We start from the raw sequence: 17,591 nt of genomic DNA on the forward strand, positions 1-17,591 counted from the left end.
CAAAATGTTGGATTTCGGAAGTTGAAACAAATTTGTGGAGTGTTGCCAATTAAGCTTCTACTGCCTTTTTAGTAATCCCTACATTGGTTTATTGGGGGAAAGGGAGTGAGGTGGGAGGGTCTGGGTCAAGACCATAATAATGGGAGTCCTACTCTAGTTTAAAACTATCAGGAAATATGCTCTGGTCCAGTGCTAATGTTGAAAAGCAAATTGTTCCCCAAGTTTGAATTTTTTATGGTATATCACAAAGTATAGAATTCAATCTAAGAATTTTAAAAGCATCCTTGGGGGAAAGAGGAGGGTGGGAAATTGGCCAGATTGCAAAGTAAATTGGACCCAGAATAATATTCTGTATTATTCTAAGCTTCAAGCACTGTTTTGTAGACCTAGACTACAGTCATCTGAAATTTTACAGTCTGGATGAGGATACACTGATAAATGTAAAGTTGAGGGGGAAAGATGTTTATTTTTGAGAAGATTATTGAATATTTATTAAGCACCGAGTGACGAGTAATTTGCTGGGCAGTGTGCATAAAAGGGTAAATAAAAGATGGTTCTTAGGGAAAAAAATGCAATTACTGTGACCAAAATTAAGATATAAGAGTTAGAACAGAAGGTTCAGGATGTCTGTTGCTTACATAAGATGTCTCATATATCAAACACCACACTCAAAACTGAGCTCTTATTTTTCCTCCAATTATTCTTAATTGCTCCCCCCACCCAAAACATTTTCCTAAAATCAATAACTTAGCACCATATTATTTCTCAGCTTTGATTTTTTTCATTCTCTCAAATATACAAAAACAATCCATTAGTAAACCTTTTTGACTTGACTTTGATGATACATATCTTAACTCCCCTTCTCCAATCCCTACTAAAGTGTCATAGTCAAACTATCATCATACTTTGCCAGTACTCCTATCACAACTTCCTAAGTGATTTCCCCACTTCCACTCTGTCTCTTCTCAATCCGTTCTCTAGAACAGCAAGTGTTGCCCTACTCAGCTCTTCAGTGATTTCACTACCATCCTTAAGAATGAGTCCAGATTTCTTGGAATGGCTTAACAAGGTGGTGTGCACTAACCCCCGGCTACCTCTCCACATCTTGTGCCTCTCTCCTGCTTAATTATTACAGTCAGACTTTCTTTCTTTCTTTTTTTTTTTTCAGTTTCTCCTGTTCACTAAGTTTTTCCTCTTTTTTTTAGGGCTTAGGCACTAACAAGTAACTCTGCCTGAAATATTCTTCACTAATTTTTCACATAGCTTTTCTTCTAATAATTCAGGTTCAGACATAACTTCTCTAGAGGTGCCATTCCTTGCCCATCCTATCTGAAAAAGATGTCTTTCCTATTATTCTCAGACTCTTATTTCCTTGTCTGGTTGGTTCGCTTGGTTGTTGCCTGACTTCTCACTAAATAGAAAGCTCAAGGCAGGATCTCTTTTACTCTTTTAATCCAGTATTGTCAGAGCTTGGTATGGGTCATCTGTATAGAAGCCTCAATAAACATTTGTTGAATACATAAAAAGTAATTGTTTATATTGTGATTTACCTTTCCTTCTCATTACTCTTTAGCATCTTCACATATTTAAGGTTTGAATATTAAAACTGGAAAGGATTTTAGAAATCAGGTAATGTCCTTGTTTTTCAGAGAAGTCAACTGAGGCAAAGAGAAGTCAAGATTACCTGGCTGGTTTTTGGCAGAGGAGAGACTAGAATCTAGCTTCTCTGGCTTTCTATTTTCACAATAAATCTCTCCTTGGATTGACCATCTGTGGCCCTGTCTTGGCTTTGGCTGTAGATTTTCAGAGTGGAGGGAGTTAAGAATTAACTAATTATTCAGGATCATCTGAAAATGAGTTCTTCCACCAAAGTAAAATTTCTCAAAACTGAATACCCGAACTCTTTTAGTTATAATTAACATACAATATTAGTTTCAGGAGAACAGCATAGTGGTTCAGTATTTCTATACATTATGAAATAATCACTGCAATAGGACCAGTTACCATCTATCACCATACAAAGTTGTAATATTATTGACTATATTCCATATATATATATATATATATATATATATATATATATATATTCCATTTATATATATATATATATATTCCATAGATATATATATATAAAATATCCCCATTACTTACTTGCTTTATAGCTAGAAGTTTGTACCTATAAGCATTTTGGAAGTTAATCTTGCTAAAGAATGGTGCATTTTCCAATATTCACAACCCAAGGAACCCAGAGATAATCTTTACTTACTGACTCCTAGAATGAACTAGATAGTTCATTCTATCAACAGTTGAATAATGTACTGTCTGAAATACAGTATTGCCCTCAAGAGCTCATTGAGGGGGGTTTTCCAAAGCCTTAACATGCTGGTCTTTTCTGAAGGTAGTTTCCAGCTTCTGGATGTGGCCTTTGGGACTTTTTCTTGATGCCAAGAGGCTTGTTTCATTTCCATCTTCCTGTCTTTGTTTCTGTCTGTAGTTGCCAAAAAGCTCACATGGGAGTGAATGGATTGTTACTGTAATGTAATACTCCTTGAACTTCTCCCAGTCCTACCTGTCTTAGGAAAGTCTTTAACACCTTGGGAAAGGTATTAGTTGTTGGGTTCTGTGGTTCAACCAGAAAATGAAATTTAAAAGTTATGAAATTTGAGAACCAGACTTTGAATACTTAGCTTTCTCTTCTGCCCAGATTCTAGAAAATTATATTACATATGTTGATGAGAGTCTTCTGAAAAATTAAGATGGGGGGCATACTTTACCTTATTCTTCTTTTAGGTATTTTTCTGGATTAGTTATATAAATGCAAGTGAGTAAAAATGTGATGACTTTTCAATTATTTTAAATGATGAAAAGACATATTTGCTGGATTTAAATATAGTCAGAAGGTGTTGATAGACCAAAAAAAGATAGAAGTTTGGAACATATCTTCACTATTTCAGACACTCTCTACTAAGTATATTACATGAATTAACCCATTTAATCCCTAAAACAAGAGGGCTAACATGACAAAGTCTTCATTAGATTTAGGGTCACCTAGATTATGGTGATCTTGGTGTGAAGTGACTTCATTGGCCTTGTGAAGATGGAAGCCACATTGCAGGGGTCTGAGAAATGAGTGGGAGGTATGGAAAGGATATTGCATGTATAGGCAGCTTGTTCAAGACGTTTAGTGAAAGGGACGATAGAGATAGAACAATAGACAAAGTAGAGCAGAGATTTGTATGTTGACAATTATATTTTAGAAAATGTTTAGTATAGATTTAGGAGATAAGAGAAGTTGCGTCTTTTGTATATAAGTGAAGAATGCCCATATTACTAGATAAAGTTTAAAAATTAATCAGCAGCAATAAGTTTGAAAAGAGACCTAAGAAAATACATAATAAATAACCCTACTTTCTGTTCTTTGAAGTAGTTACCTCTATCTGTCCATATCATAATGTACACATAATGTTCATTCAGCATCTCATTGTGGCATCGTCTCAGCCTGCTCTTTTAATGCCTAAAACACATCATTATTTTCTACAGTGTAGGTTTATGAGATCTATATTAATATTTTCCACTATTTTCATGTCATTTGCCTTCAAAAGATCATCTATTTTTAAGCCATTAATTAGTCTCTAAACAGATGGCATAACTAAGAAATCTTTTTCAGAGTCAGAGGCTTTGGTGTAAAGTTAGAACCCCAAACTTTATGCTTCTTTGTTCACACATTTTTTTAGGTAACCCCAATGGTTTTCTCCCTTTATTTATTTGAGGTACTAGGGGATTGAACCTAGGACCTCATGCATGCTAAAGCACACGCTCTACCACTGAGCTATACCCTCCCCCAACACATCTTATTAACAAAAGTTATTGTATCCAAAATTTAGTTATAATTAAAATATCTACTGATGGTAAAAAAATAAGGCTACTGAGAAAGACATTTAAAATTACCATCCCCTATCTTTAGTTAAATGAAATTTTGGACAATAAAAACAGTGGGTCTTAGAGAAAGGGGATATTCCAACGCCCCAAAACAAAACACTTGAGCACAGAGCTAGACAGCTCGAAGCTAATTTTGGAACTCAGCAGTCAAAGCAAAATTTTTCAAAAGGGTACCTGAGAAAAAGCAGATTTTAAGTTTATATTCTTTTGTTTAATCACAATGTGCACAAAACTAAACTCATAAAATTTCCCTACTAAACAATGTCATAATTCTGGAGCAATATCTTCTTGTCACCCATGCTATGCAAAGCCGTCTTTGATGCCCTTCTTGCCCTCAACCTTACATCTTATAAATTACTAAGTTCTGTCAATATTACCTTCAAAATATCACTTGAATCTGTCCTTTTCTAACTTGTCTGTACCTATTCTCACTCTATTCCTTTATTGTCCACCCTCCGACTAGTCTCACTCCTTCGATCCTTCCTTTGTCACCCTTGCTAATCTACATCCACCCTATTTCTGGATGTTAATTTCCTTAAGACAAATGTAATCATATGTTGAAATATTCCTGGTTCAGAAAGGCGTGGCTTCCTACAGCCTGCAGGAAAAGATCAAATCTCAGTTTGTCCTTAGGTCCTTTATGCTCTGGCCCTGGTCCATCCTTCCAACCATATTTCTTTCCACCCTCTGTATGTCCCTTAGGTTTGGGTGAAGCTGGACTGCTCTTTTTTTTTTTATAATATAGCTTTTGCTTTCTCACCTTTTTCTTTGAACTGACATCAACCCTCTGTCATCTGACCTTTTCTGTCGTTTAGGTCAAGATTCACCTCTTTGATTAGGCTTTTTCATAAATGATTTTTCCTTTGAATCCCTATTACATTGTTTATTTCTCCCTTATCACATTCTGCTTTGTGTTATAATTATTTGTTTTTGTCTTCTCTTCCCCTGGACTAATCACATCTTTCTTATATTTTCTAACACATCAAAAGTTGCATGACCAATGTTTAATTATTCTTGAGTCTTGAGGTATATTGACTAGTGAAGCATTAGTATATCATTCCAATCTGTAATGATGGAGCCCTTGATCAGTTTACAAGAGGATATGGATGGAGGGAGCAAAAGGAAGGTTTGCATAGATTCCAGTGCCTTTGACCTGTTTCTCCATTGGATGTCCAAAAAAAAAAAAAAATTATAGCTGCACTGTTCTTCCTTCCACTCTAGATCTGGGTACCAAGCAAACTTGCTGGATTACCAAGGTATTATCTGTATGTAGGTCCCAACAGATGGGATGTGGACTACCACAGACACATCTATTCAGCTCAGTTTGAGCTGAGTTTATTCACCCTATGCAAGGCCTTACAATATTCAAAGGAGATAAGGATTAGTGATAACACGGTCCCTCCCTCAGAGGACTGGAATAGATTTGGCTTGAACAGCTGTCTGCTCCAAATGCTGGTTAGCAGAAAAACATAATGATATTTTATATTTCTCAGCGACACGTGGGTCCATGGAGATTAAAATGTTAATTTCAGCAGATGTGTCAATTTTACCCAGGGAGAAGGTGTCAGAATACTGTACCATCACCAAAAATAGCTTCTTGAAGGCACTGGGTGCCTGAATTTAGAAAGGTTAAAAATAAAAACAAAAACATTTTTACATACTTTTCAAATGGTGGTGAAAGATGCTGTGCTTTACACAAGGACTTCTTCAGTGTGCTTATTTATTACCAGGATGTTTTCCTGCATAACCCAAATTATAAACATTTCTGCCACGTTTTCATAAATTCCCAGGGATTTTTCACCTGCTTCCTTCCTTTCAAGTTATTTGCTGATATGAGAAGACTTGTTTAACAGCATTTTGTTATCCACATGTACCTTAAACCAGTTTTGAAGAGAATTCGGTTTTGGCTGCTATTCAATTCCAAGAGAACAAATTAAGTAGGGTGGGTGATTGAGTAGCTGGTTGGCAGCTGGGTTTTAGAATATCTTTGTTCTTAATCTGGTTTGCTTCAGTTATACCTTACTCCAATTTCCTTCTTACATCCAAACAACAAAAATAAGGTTTTGCTAAATATCGTGAAAGTAAGGGAGAAGTTATTAAAATACGAAATAGAGTGAATTTGTAGCTATGGAATCCCATTACACTGTTGAAAACAGATGATGCCTTTTTATTACACAAAAATGGCAAAAATAGCACCACTGTGATACTAGTACATGTATTAGGTTTTACTGAAATTGAAACTACTTAGCCTGAAAAGTAACAAAAGTAACAAACCTTGATATGACATAGGTCATTCCTAAGGTGCCTCCAATATCTAGCATGAGGTCCTCTGTAGATCTGAACATAGTGACCAACAATATTGACAAAGTCTGTGCCTTGGTTTATCAGCTAACCTGACAATTGATTTCTAACTTTCATCTTTATCCACTGTATAACAACTGTATTGATTTTTTTTTAATTCATCAGGTTCTTGAAGCATCATATAAAGAATGTTGTATAGATACTGAGGATTACAGATATCTTAGAAAATCAGAGAATGCCTTTCATAGAAGGTATGTATATTGAGAGTCTTTGGTAAAAGTGACAGAACCAAATTCTTAAGCAAAATAAGAATGTATGGTTCACATAACTGTAAAGTCCAGAGATAAGTAGATCTGACTTTAGTTGTGGCTGAATTCTTGGCAGGGTTCTGCCTCTACCTTTTGACTCTGCTTCTGTCTGTGTTGACCTCATTCTCTCCACCTGGTGGCAGAGCTGGCTGCTGGTACCTAGTTCACATCATTCTTAGAGGCCTGAGATGCCAGAGAGAGAGTATCCTTCCCCTACAGTTTGGCAAAAGTCCCAAGGAGGACTCTGATTTGGCCCAGTCTGGCTCTTGTGCTGCTCCTTCTTAGAACAATCACTGGGTGTGTACGTTGGAGAGGGGGCTGGAATGGAGATGGCAAAGTGCAGATGGAGAACTCCAGTCAAACCAGGATCTCATCTTCACTCCTCACCAGGACTTCATGGATTAAGAAGAACCACTGGGAGGGCTGGCCCCCCAGAGTGAGGAATAAGAGGCAGATAAAGCCTTCAGTGTACTTACTCAATATTTAGGCACATTCAGAACATTGGGGGTGGCTAATTTCCTTTATTGTCTAACCTCTGCAGCGCTATCTATAGAAAAAAATATATACACTTAGTTTTTCTGTTTAAAGATGTTTTTCTGTATAAACTTTCTGTTTAAAAAATAAATTACAGATTCTGAATTAGTGAAATCTACCTTAATGAACTCAATTGGTTGTACAACTTCATAACTGATAGTAATAATGTCTAACATTTATTGAGCACTTAGTTCTAAGAATTATACTTAGGGTTCTATATGTAATATTTCATTCAATCTTCAAAGTATGGTAGGTACTATTGCTACTACTATTTTTAAATGAGGAAATTGAGACACTGAGAAATTAAGTAACCTGTCCAGGACCATACACAGTCCGTGGTGCACCCAAGATTCCAACCTAGGCCTGTAGAGCCCATGCCCTTCCTAACAGGTGTAGTTTATTGCTGCTTACGTCCATGCTACATCTCTTTTGTCTACTATTTGTGTTGCTCTTTGCTTATTTTTGCTTTCATTATCTCCATTCCACATGCATAGTAAAATTGCAGCTCTCTGCCAAAGCCTACAAAGCTATGCATGACCTGGTGACCTGGTCCCTGCCTGCCACCCCTTGCTCACTCCTGGCTATTCCTCAGATGTGAACCTCAAGTTCATTCTGACCTCAGGAACTTAGCGAATTCTGTTCCCTCTGCCTGGACTGCCCTTTCCTCAGATTACTGTCTAGATTTCTTTCTTTTTATTCAAGTCTTGTCTGATGTTATCTCCTCCCTGATCCCTCTATAACCTCTGTCCTATTTTATTTTTCTTCATAGCATTTATCACTCTCGAGATTACTTATTTGTTCTTGGTTTTGTCAATCCTCCTTTCCACTAGCATGCAAACCCTATGAATGCAAGGATCTTGTCTGTTTTGTTCATGATGTGTTCTTGGTGTCCAGAGCAGTGCCAGGCACATGAAGTAGTTGCTCTGTTATTGAATGGATAAATTTAGTTTCTCCCAAGAGCCTATGAAGTAGATAAGACAGAAAATATTATATCCTTTTAATAGTTGAGATCGTCTCAGAAAGATGAAGTAAATACCTCCCATGTATTGGCTAATGAGTGGATGAGACTAAAGTGAGACTAAAATCCTTCTCTCCTCACTCTCAAGTCTGGGCATTTTTCACCATGCGCCCTGGTCTGCCTGAGGTCATCTGTTTTTCTCTTCTCTGCCTCTAGATTGGTTACAAAACATTTCTGAAATTACTGTCTGCATAACTCATCACAGTAACCAAACCACAGCTAGATGGACCGTAGTTTGAGAATTCTTATTTTAGAGACATTAACTTTTGTTGTTTCTTGATATGAGTTTTCTACAGCTAAAACTTCGAAATATTTGTAAATCTGTGTCCTTTTCTCCATCTCCCAATCCATACAGTTAAAATATTTAGCTAAACCCAAATGTTTGCTTAACTTGAATGACTTATTTCATTTATTCAATATGGATTTGAATTCCACTCTTGTACTTACTAAGTGGTTTAATCTCTCTGGGCTTCAGTTTCTTCATTTAGTAAATGAAGATAATAATAGTGCCTACCTCATAGGATGTTCTGATGATTAAATGAGATTATGTGAAGTGCCTGACACATAGAAGACTCAATAAATAGCAGTTATGAGCTGTATTGCTGTGTCTGTGCACGCACTGATGTGAGAATACAACAATGAACGATCCAGATTTGAGCCCTTCTCCTCTGGAACTTTCAGTCTAATAGGGAAGGTAGTTAAACAAATAAACACAACATTTGTCAAGTACTCTAAGCAAGTGGGTTCAAGGGTGTCAACCTTGGAGTTATCCTTGACTCCTCTCCTCTCAGACCACACATCTAATCCATCAGCAAATCACATCAACTCTATCTTCACAAAACACCTGGAATTTGACCACATCTCACCACCTATACTGCTGGCACCCTGCCCCAGGCCTTGATCACCTCTCACCTGGATTACTCTAGTGACTTCCTGCTTGGTCTCAATGCCTCCACCCTTGTCCCCTACAGTTTATTCCCCACAGAGCATCCAGGTTGATTCTGGTGAAACTAAAGTCAGATCATGTTGTTAGTTATAGGCAGAATAATGCCCCCTCCAAAGATAGCCATATTTTAATCCCTGGGACCTATGAATATACTACCTTATATGACCAAGGGACTTTGTAGATGTGATTAAGGACCTTGAGATGCAGAGGTTATTCTGGATTATTCAAGTGGTCCCAACCAAATCACATGAACCCTTAAAAGTGGATAACCTTTCCTGACTGTGGCTGGAGGGAGCTATGCCTACGGAAGAACCATCACAGAAATGTACATTACTGGCTTTAAAGATGGAAGAAGAGGGCCTCCCGCAGACACAGAACCCACTGATGTGGAGGGACTCCTATCTTATTTTCAGAGATTTTTACTATGTACCTAGTTCAAAATGAGTTAAATGATTCAAAATGAAATAGCACAAAGAGTTTTTGCTTATGTGTATGGGGCTCTTCAAACTGCAGATTGTGACTCATTAGTGGGTCATAGACCAATTTAGTGGCTCAAAACAGCTTTAAAAAATAATAGTGGAAAAGAAAATAGCATAGCATTTGGAAAGGGTAATACTATGTCATGCCATTTCTGTATCAATCACACATGCTATATTACACTCACACTCCTTGGTCACGAGGTAAAATGTATTTCTGACCGTGGATCCTGGTTTCACAAGTTTGAGAAACAGAGCTTCAGGGGATCTGTTCTAATTCTTGTCCTGTAAGCTAGCTATGTCGCCCTGGGTGAGTCCTTTCCAGGATCTTCAAGGTTCTTATGGCTCTGTAAGATCATGGCTTTCGATGTAGGAGGTCCTCCCTGTTTGGTTGTATGGCCAAATGTTTTGCTGTGACCTCTAGTGAGTTAAAAGGCAAAACCCAAGCACTCCTTGAGGGACAGCCATGAGGAAGCAGTTGGCAAAGCACAAGCCATAGCAGAGCAGCTGCGGGAGGCTGATTTCAGATCCCAAAGTACCTTGTGTTTCCAAGTTAGGGAGTGGGAGGAAGGATGGGGATGTGTGAATTGCTTATCTCCATAGTGCCACCCACCTCGGCTGCCTTCAAGAGTCACGTGGACAAGCTGCCAGCAGCTTTGTGGCAGTGCCCTTGCCTACCATGGCCCCTTTCAGCTGTAAATTATGGAATCAGCTGAAGGGAACAGTGAGGGCTGGTATGTCCATCAGAAGATTGATGGGGGGGGGGGTCTCTGCATTCCCGATGATCATCTCTCGGGAACTTCTTTACCAGAAGTTGCCTGGCAGGTCAGCTGTTCCATGGGTGGAGGGGAGGGTTGACTCTGGGTAATTATATGTATGGAGAAACTTAACCAATGCCAGTGGGGATCCACACCCCTTTTGTCAGGTGTGGCATGCCACTGACACTAGCCTGACTATTAGTTTTGCTCTAACCAATTTAATTCTCTGAGAGAGAGAAGAAACCCAGAGTCAGAGCTGTGAGGAACTGGAGGCATGGTGGCTGGGACCAGGGGAGTTAGACATTTTCTGTTCTTTGAATTTAGCTATGCTGTGACCAATTATGTAGAAATCACAGTACATTGAACAGCATTACACTTGAGGCACTGAGGCCCCAGCGTCGGGATGGGGGTAGTTAATCCCATCTACTCCTGGACTCTGCCACTTCCCTAACAGTTTATTCTTTGTTCTTGATGTTTTACTAACTTGAAACATCATCCTTCCTCTTGAATTCCCAGAGCACACACATGGCTTGAACGTGTAGTTTTGGATTTACAGCATTTGGGCAAGCATTTGTTTTGGGGCAAAAGGCTATTAATAATGTCAACATTACAATGTTTTAAAAAAGAATACTTCCCTCTGGTTAAACCTCTTTTTAAAAGACTTTTTGAGGTCATAATTGTAATGTAGATCTGTACCATGACATAGGGCAGGGTGTTCAAAGGAACTAATAAATAGGTAAAATTTGTCATCTCCCCCCAACTTTTTAAAAATAACAACAAGTTTTTAGGAGAGAGATTAAGGAACGAGGTAGGTAACTTCTCAACTTTTCTAGTAAGGAACATACTTGGCTCTATTCCTACTGTTAATAAAAATTGAAAAAAAAAGTTTTAAATTTCAGCCATGGAAGTCAGTAGCTTGATTTTATCTATCAATACCAACTTTAGCACATGCAGGGACAAGAGGAGGAAGAAGACAAATTTATTTCTATTGCCTTCTACTTCCCTAGCACCTCCGCCAAGAGGCAGCTAAATGGAAAAGACAGATATTCAGAGGAAAAACAGTAAACGTTCCTGCTGAAGGTTGTGGCTGGCCCTTGTTAGATAAGGAAAGAAGCAGTGAAGTCCACGACTTGAGTGCTCCTGGCATCGACAGCCATGGGAAGGAGACCTAAGCTTCACTGCATACCCCATTGTACTGGGCAAACATTTAAAACCAATAGCAACAAGACTAAAGTCCCCTAGTATTTGGATTAAACCTTCATTCTCACATTTGGAAATACCAAAATTTCTTTAAATAATGAAAGTAAAGAAAACAGGCTATGTGTTTTGAGGCCTACTAAAAGGAAGTACCCAAATGTCCTTGTGATAATACCGCATCCTCATGTGTAAGCACTTTCAAAGCTGTGAATTCAGCAGTAAAGAGAGGGTTCAGTGGAAGCGTTCATTAGTTGGCTAACAGGTAATAGGAACAGAAATTAAGCTTGTATAAATTTCTATTGGAACTCAGGAAAATGTTTTTCCTAACATACTGATGTGAGTTCTTTCCTTAGTTAATCAGAACAACATACAGTGTATTTCATTTTTAATCTTGTCAAAAAAAGAAAAAGAGCCTAGGTTCTTAGCATAACTTTTTATTCTCTTCCCCACAGTTTTCATTTAAAAAAAAATTTCATTTTAACTACCTTATTGTCTAATGTTTTCTTAATTTAAGAGAGATGCAGGATATAAATGATTAAAATTAAGCGGACAGGTAAAATTTGAACCCTTCAGGGTCCACTTTTCTTGGAATAACAGGTCTGAACACCTTTTATTTTCAATTATTAAAGTAATATATATGTTTACAAAGAAAGGAGATATAGCATGAAGGAACAAAGCAAAACAGGTAATCATTACTCACATTGGATTTATTTCCTTCTCTCTTTTTTTCTAAGAATAACTTGCATTACATAGTGTTCTACTATATAGATACATTGAAATTATTTAACCAGTCTATTAGAAAAACTGTAAGATATATCCCCTTTTTGTCTAGAAACAACATTGCAGCAAATGTGCACAAGTATATATCTCCTATCCTTTCCTTAAGATAAATTCAAAAAATACACATACTTAGCACTTCGATACATATTGCCAGATGGCCCTTCAGAAAAGTTCCGTGCTCCCGCAGTGTGAGAACCTCTGCATAGTCTCACTAATATTTACTTTTTCCTCCTTATACATGTTTCCTGTTTCCTTTTTGGACGTAGTTTATCTTCTCATGCACAGAGCTTTCAGAAGTGTGTGACATAGACGCTCATACTTCTTCTGAAGAACGGGTATTTTCTTCTGTGTTGTGTGTGGCAGAGGGACGGCTGTAGGGCTTGGATGTGCCCGCCTCGCTCTGCAGTAAGGAAAGCCCGTATCTCACAGGTGTGCTAGTCACTCACTGATATGAACTATCAGGTGGCCCCAACCCTTTGCCAGGCTCTGTGCCATGTGATAGGGATCTAGTGGTGAGCAGAACAGAAGTCTCTGCTCTTAGGAAGTTTCCAAGCTAATGGGTTGTTTTCTAAGGCGTTCTTTTCCACTTTTACTATCTGAGAAGGGAGGAGAAGATATATCTTTCTCATTTGCATGTGTTTGATTTCTGAATTGAGTGATTTTTGTCTATTTGTATTTCTTCCACCTTTTAATATGACCATTCTTGGTCTTTTCCTTCTTTTTCTTTTTGATTTGTCAGGGTTAGTCACATTAGTCCTTTGCCATTGTGGCAGACACCTGTGCCCCTCTTTGTCCTTGCTGCCCAGGCCCTGATGTGTTTAGGTGCTGGATAACCATGGTCATGGTTAGAGCTGGATGTGGTGCCAGGGCTTTTAGGAAAAGCAGGAAACTGTGCTGAGCCTCAGCTCTGGCATTCAATCCCCATGAGGTCTGACAGGTGCACAGATTACGCTCTCTGAATCTCCATTTCTTCACCTGTAAAGTAAAGGGGATGAAGGAGACAGTGTTTTTTGGCTCCTCTTCTATGTCATGAAACCAAGTCTGGGGTAACTGCTTCTCACTGGCCAGCCTAGGTCACAGTCCCTCTCCCTCTGGGTGAGGAGGGCTGGGAAGGAGAAGCGCAGCCACCTTCCAGCTTTGATAGAGGCAGGTTGACTCCGCGGAGGAAAGTGGAGGGTTCCCCAGACATTCAGGGCCTTCAAAGACAGAACGACTGTGTCAGTTCGCTAGGGCTGCCATGACAAAACACCACAGGCTGGGTGGCTTACACCACAGAAAGTTATTTTCTCACAGTGCTGGAGACTGGAAGTTCAAAATCAAGGTGTTGGTGGGTTTCTCCTGAGGCCTCTCTCCTTGCCTTTAGGCAGCTGCTTTCTCACTGTGTCCTCACGTGGCCTTTTCTCTGTGCACCTGCATCCCTGGTATCCCTTCCTCTTCCTATAAGGACATCAGTAATACTCAATGAGGGCCTACCCTTTTGACCCCATTTAACCTTCATTATCTCCCTAAAGGCCCTATCTCCAAATACAGTCACATTCTGAGGTACTGAGGGTTAGGGCTTCAACATATAAAATGGGAGGAAACAATTCAGCCTTATCACAAGCAAGGAGGCCAGTTAGGATGTTATTTGGAATAATTCTGGCAAGAGATATTGAAGGCCTAAACCAAAGCATGAAGGTTTAGAAGGTGGGCACAAATTCAAGAACTATTACACAGGAAATAGTTAACAGGATCTGAGGATCAATTAAAAGTGGTGGTTACAAGAGAGAAAGACTTCCAGGAAAGCACTCAGAGGTAGACCATAGCGAAATCAAGAAGTTAGGAAGCAAATGCTAAGACACTTTGGTGTTTTGGATCTGCGGGAACTGGTGCTGGGCAGAGAGTAAATCTTCTTACTACATTAATAAAGGCAGGAAGGTGGGAAGTGGGTGGAAGGAAGAAGAGCAGAGGAGGGCTCCCTGAAGTCCAGACCCAACAGGACTGGGGTCAGGTCCTGGATTTAGAAAGTGAACATTAGGTAGCATGTATTGAGTTTCAATATCAGAATCACCCGTGGGGCTTATGGCCAGGCCCCCACCTCTGGAAAATTTGATTTAGTAGGTAGGGCCCACAAATTTACATTAAAACACACACACAGAATAACTCTAAAGGGGATTCTGTTATACAGCAAAGAAGAAAAACTACCAATGAATCAGGCATTGTTAGGCACTTTTCTGTACACCTTATTTAATTCTCACAATCACCCTATCATAACCTGGTGGGGAAACATATACATGTGTACAAGTAACCATGGGGATGTGAATAAGGAAAAGATCATTTTGGGAGAGAAATACATCCATTTATCCAACATTTATCAGACACTTAGTAAGTGCCAGGCACTGGGCTAGGTTCTAGAGCTACAAATATGAAAAGACCATAATGTCACCACTTAGAGGCTCCAGGTCTGAAGAGAACATAAGCATACAAATCTCAAATTATAATACTGAACTGAAGTCTGTTCTAATGGAGTCCTGCACAGGAGGTGGCAAAACAACTGGAGCACAAAGGAGAAGACCTGTCATGTGACGGGGAAGTCCCTGAGGAGATTCCATTGAAGCCAACTTTTAATAATGAATTGGAGCTCACCAGGCACACAAAGGGAGGAGGCCCACTCAGGCAGAGGAAACATCATGTACCAAGGTGGGGCCAAAGGAAAAAAGTGCACTGAGGCAGCTGAAAGAATTCCTTCGTGGGTGGCTGGGCCTGTCTGGAGTAGAGAGATTGGCAGCAAAGAAGGTAGGCAACATTGGCAGGTTGAAGGGATCTTATTTATGAAATCAAGGATATTTCAAGTTGATTCTACAGATCTGTGGTTTTCAAATTTTATTCAGTGGAGCTGTGAGTACCCCTTGAGGTCCACCAGTGGGTCATCTGGGAATGGGGAATCAGGCCAGGTCAGCAGGGGTCTGGGTCTCCCACCCCTGATTCAACCACACCAGCTCTACTTTTATCCATTTAATAGTGGGCACTGGTGAAAGGCTTTTTCTTTTAAACAAAGGATCCCATGATTAAGGAAAGTTTAAAAACCATAGCTTTAGGTGCTGATAAACCATTGAAGAGTTTTAAGAAGGAGAGTGCTATGAGTTGAAGGTGAAAAGCATTCTCAACAATGTCAAGTGCTGAAGAGATGTCATGAAAAGTAAGTACTGGAAAGTATCCTTTGGCTTGGCAATCAGAAAGTAACCTTACTGAAAATAGTTCATGGAGGTGAGTAGGGAGTGGAGAATAGAATGCAGTAGCTAGCGGCATGGATAGGAGGAGAAAATGTGGTGACTATGCTCTTAAGAATCCTAGAAAGCAATGTAAGGAGACTTGGCCAAAGGGGGATTTATCCAACTCACATGTCCCCCTTCTTTGCTAACTAACCCCCAACCCCGCCATCCACATGGGCATAGGGGCAGGCTTCTGGAAGCTGTTTGTACATGGCTGTCCCCTTGGCTGTGGTCAACTGGCCCTTGAAGGGGTCCATCATCCAAGCTGGGCCAATACTTCCCCTAAGAAATTTTGAATTGGGGTCAAGAGAGAAAACCCTTTCTCCCTGGTTGGTTGGTTAATCTCGGGAGCTGGGCCTGGACGGTCAGATGAAGTGAGCTTCAGGTGTGCAAAAGAACAAAGCAGATGTGTGGAAAGGATTGGGGGAGGGAGCATCCAGGCTTTACAGGCTCTGATACTGAATTCTTCTCAAGGTCCAAAGAAAGCCTGCCATCCCCATTCTGGGTGAAAACATCCCATTTTATCATCAACTCTTTCCTTTTGCCTTACTTGAATAGTTTCTCTTAAAACAAAGATGATTCTTTCTGATACAGAGGGTATATCCTTCTATTTCTCTCTTTCCTCAAGGAGAAAAGAAAAGTCAGTTGAGAGAAAGAGTGAGGATGCAGAGAAAGAGGGAATCATTGGTACAGCCATTCTCAGGGGAGAATGGAAAAGGTGAGCTCCGGAGTGCAAGGAAGAGATACACTTTCCTCTGAGGTAGATGGGTAAGGAGTGAGGAAGACGGGAGTGTAGAAGAGTATGCAGAGCAGGGCTGGAGAGAGTATTCCTACCTAGTGATTCCTATTTTCTTTGTGAAGAGGCAAAATTATCTACAGATCATGAAAGAGTGGTCCACAGCCTGGGTGGCAAAGTTTAGGAATCGCCATTGTGTCAGTGTAGCAGAGATCTGGCAACAAAGAAATACACAAAGACAGTTGCAAATCCTAAGCAGGTAGTGTCCAGGTCTTAGACTGCTGAATGCAGTGAGACAGTCTCAGCTTTAAAAGCCTTCAACTCTTGTCTACCCAGCCCCCTTTAAAATACAAATCTGACCACATCACACTCCCCTCCTTCAACTTTTCCAACAGCTCCTATTGCTTTAAGGTATCAGTTGTCTCCAGTATGGCTCAACAACTAGGAGGAAGCATCACGAAGGAAATCTTTGGACTGATCCAGTGCTGGGTGTGCGAAATAGCCAAAGAATGACCTCAGGAGAGGTATAGGGGAGTTGTAAAGATGGGGATTTTCAAATAAAGTGGTGAAAGTAAAAAACAAATAAACAAACAAACAAAAACGTGGTAGAGGAAGACAGGACAGGTGGATACCAGCAGCTTGAAAGATAGAGTCCTGGGTTGGGGAGGGTTTGGGGGAGTGAGGTGAATGTGTATGTGTGTGAGACAGCAGGAAACACTGAAGGTTGAGCTTGTGCATGGAATGTTCCTGGTGAGACAATGTTTAATGTGGAAACAGTTAAGGACCTTCCAGAGTGACAGATTTTGAGACAAAGAGATAAACTTTCTTCTCTCTCTGTGAATGGCACTACTTCCCACCAGTCACCCAAATCTGAAACCTTATGTCACCCTAGGAGTTTAGTCTTTATTTCCTCCCTCATATTCAGCCGGCCATCAGATCCTTTTAATTGTATTTTCTAAACATCTCTTGATTGCAATTGTCTTGATTGAAAACCTTGAAATTGCTTGGTCTCAGTCCTGATAGCCCCATCCCCTTGCCCCACTCTCCTTTAAAATTCAAATCAGGGGTGGAGGGTATAGCTCAAGCAGTAGAGCATATGCTTAGTATGCCCACGGTCCTGGGCTCAATTCCCAGTACCTCCTCTAAAAATAAAGAAAGAAAGAAACCTGATTACCTCCCTCTCCTCCCCCCAAAATAAATAAATAAAACATATTAAAAAAATTCAGATCAGATCTTGTTACTCCTAGGCTTAAATTCTTCCAGTAGCATCCCACTGCCTTAAGATACAAATTCCTTAGTGTGGCAGACAAGGTCCTTGGTATCTGGTCACTATTACCTCTGTGCTTT

Source organism: Camelus ferus, chromosome 1 (genome assembly GCF_009834535.1).
Source record: "Camelus ferus isolate YT-003-E chromosome 1, BCGSAC_Cfer_1.0, whole genome shotgun sequence".
NCBI classification, from domain to species: domain Eukaryota; kingdom Metazoa; phylum Chordata; class Mammalia; order Artiodactyla; family Camelidae; genus Camelus; species Camelus ferus.